At 29.2% G+C, this 3269-nt stretch overlaps 1 long non-coding RNA gene across 1 annotated transcript; it reads right to left on the bottom strand.

Annotated features, from left to right (window-relative positions):
- Positions 1-128: 128 nt before the first annotated feature.
- On the bottom strand, positions 129-2848 carry LOC140448020 (uncharacterized). Its single transcript, XR_011951647.1, has 2 exons — positions 807-2848; positions 129-280 (listed from the first exon to the last, which is right to left on the bottom strand). It is a non-coding gene; the product is annotated as an uncharacterized lncRNA (long non-coding RNA).
- Between the last annotated feature and the right edge of the window lie 421 nt (positions 2849-3269).

Here is a 3269-nt window from a genome sequence, read left to right as displayed (position 1 = left end):
AAATCGGTTCTGTGTCTGACCATCGAAGAATTTTAGTTGTTGCGTAACCAGACTGTTAGGTCGTTGTGTTTAAATCGCTGTTATTTATAAAGAGATGTTAAACCCTGAAATAAACAATTTCCTAGTAATTAGTGTGAGGTTACATGCGATTTTATAAGTTATTTTTAAAGCTCTATTATTTCTTTGATAGTCTCTTGATTGCATTTCTTTTAATTAAAGCTTCACTGTTCTTTTACACGAGTTTAGCGGTTTCATCTTTCATCAGGAAGACTTGTGGTACCTCCATCGAGCAAAAAGACAAAAGAGGGAATGTAAAGATAGTGGGGGCAAAAATATTGTTAGACAGGAAGTGCCATCTTGAGAGGCCACATTAAACAAGGAAATAGAGACTCTTTCCTTGTTTAAGAAATCAAATTTAGTTGGGTTATGTTATTCCTGATGTTATTGTTTGTCCCAACTGTCACATGAAAGATTACTTGTATTTTCTATTGAAGTTTTTTAACAATTGTTTCACATTTTAGACTATTATTGTTATTATTTAATTAAAACTTTATTGTGTTCTAGTGTTAAAAAAAGTATTTTAAGTGTATTATGTATTAATATTATGTAATATTAATATTATGTAATATAACAAATAAATAGATAAATTAGAACCCCTACACCACTGTATGATTATTGTGAAGTGTCATGAAATTTAAATTTGGCGCATTCGCATTTCCGGATATGTCCTCCATCAGAGGCCACTTTTTTGGTCTCCTTTTAATAACGATTAGATTCCCTCTTTTGTCTTTTTGCTCGATGGGTACCTCTAATTGAAATGAAATGCTTTACGTAGGGAAAAGACATTCTGAAAGTAGACTATTGCATTTCTTTTTATTTTTAATTCGAGCTCCACCATTCTTCTACATGTGTTTATATAATACATACATAAATCCTATATAAACATATTCATCATCATCATCACGGTACAACAGCCCTTAAAAGACCTCAAACTTCTCAAGCCTTCTGCGCCATTCTTCTCTGTTTCGACTTGGATTTTCCAGTTGACAACACCGATCTTTTCAGGATCCTGTGTTACCCCGTCTATCCACCTCAGCTTTAGTCCACCTTGTCTTCCCATTCCCACTGGTTGCACTATTAGAATCTAAACATATTATACGTACTATAACGGCCAAATAGATAAACAACATTTCATTTGAATTTGAGCAACGATGTATATTTGAAAAAATATAGCAATTAGGTGAAACTTTGCAGGTAGGTATAGATTATACGATGTCAACTAAACAAGTATAAAAACAAAATTCCACGTTTAGTGTCGCTGCCTTCTGTAACACATTTTAAAACAATAGAAGTTATAGAACAATAAAACAATAAAAATAAACAATAGTTTATAGAACAATAAACTGAAACCCATACTAACTGAAGATAAACATTATAGTAAAAAATTTTTTATTGGTCACCGTGATGATTGCTATAACAAAATTCCATTAATTACGATAACCAATGAGCGGACGATAACAATCTCACGTCGTCAAATCTCGCATATATGTGCTTATTAATTTGAGAACTAAAGAAATGGGACTACAGTTTTAATATAAAAATAAAATAATTACATTGAAAACGACCAAATCGTCTTAGACTAATGGAGAGATCACCTTTACTACCGTACATGAAACATATTTTTGACAAGTTGACATACCGTCTTTGTTGAAATATTTACACCATCAAACACTATCACTATCCGTGTGTTCAGAACTTGAGCCTACATTTGTGTTTATAACTACCGATTTAATTTGTGGTAAAGTAAGACGTTCTTTTTCTTTTACTTGAAAATGAGCCACACAAAATTTCACACATTTGTCCAAAATGTCAGTTTTGTTAAGTTCTTCGGTTACTCTTATATTTTGTGCAACAACGTCACTTAATTGGGGAGATTTATTAATTTTCCGCAATTTCTTTTTTTACATCGGCCCATATCATTTCAATTGGGTTTAAAATACAATGATATGGAGGGAGCCGCAAAACCGTATGCCCGTGGCGTTCAAACAGTTATCATTGGCGCATTCTTTTTGAAAATCTCGTTGCTTCATTAATTGTAACAATTTTTTTTTAGTTTTACCTAGTATTTGTAATTTTGGTGTAGAGTCTTGAATGTATGACGCATTGTCCATTACTATTACGGAATTTGTTTTAATATTCGGTAAATGCTGTTCTGTTGCCTATTTTTCGAAGAGTTCAGCCGTCATATCCTCATGATAATCAGGTGAGGACATCTTAATGTTTTTGGACGATAACAACAATGCATTAGGTTAAATCCCTTCGTGGTAAAAAGTAATTTTTTTTGCCATGTTGCCATTTTTTCACGAATTCAAAAAAATATACCTATGATTTCTAAATTTGAGTTAGCCCTTTTTTTTTAAATCACAGGGACTTTATTTATAAATAATAAGCAATTAAAAAAAAACGTTTGAAAGATTAAAAGTTCAAGTTAAGACAAAAAAAAAATTAAAACCGATTCTATTAAAGATGAGCCGTCCATGATGTGCCAAAGGTAAAGCGTTTAAAAGCGATTTAGCGATTTTACTATTTCAAAAGCTGAATTTATAAATTCAAATTTGTAAAAGTAGCAATATCTCCGATTTTAATGAACGAAAATTTATGTTTTTTTTTTATTTGGGGTACCTAGTGGTATAAATCATAAAAATGCATTTAGTTAATTTGTGAATTGTTTATTTACCCGAGTAATTGGTTTAAACAATTTAAAATAAATATTGATTTTGCAAAATTATACGTTTTCATTTATTTACTGATATCATTTAACAATAATTTTTATTGAAACTCAAATCTATACGTGTTAATTTTTCTTGAATTATGCTTATTGCAATTATTTTTTCTCAAAAACATTTTATACAAATATATTTATATTTTACACAAATTAGTTTTGTATAAACTTGATATAATTATAAGTAAAAATGATGCAACTAATCTGGATACATAATGAACATATTACAATTTACATACTTTATTTTAAAAAGTTTATAACAATTAATTTGTTTAAAATATATTTGTAATGTTTTTCAGCCAAGAAAAATAATTATTGTAAAAATAATAAGCATAATTCATGAAAAATTAACAAGAATAGATTTGATTTTCAAATAAATAATTAATTTTTTCACGCGAAATCGAAGATTTTTGTGCATTTTTAGAATAGTTATTAATAATTTTCAAAAAACAACTTTTGTTGAGACTATTTTTGCAATAATGAAGCA

Source organism: Diabrotica undecimpunctata, chromosome 8 (assembly GCF_040954645.1).
Source record: "Diabrotica undecimpunctata isolate CICGRU chromosome 8, icDiaUnde3, whole genome shotgun sequence".
In the NCBI taxonomy this organism is placed as follows: domain Eukaryota; kingdom Metazoa; phylum Arthropoda; class Insecta; order Coleoptera; family Chrysomelidae; genus Diabrotica; species Diabrotica undecimpunctata.
The sequence above is the reverse complement of the archived record's forward strand: the minus strand, read 5'-3'. Positions and strand labels throughout refer to the sequence as shown.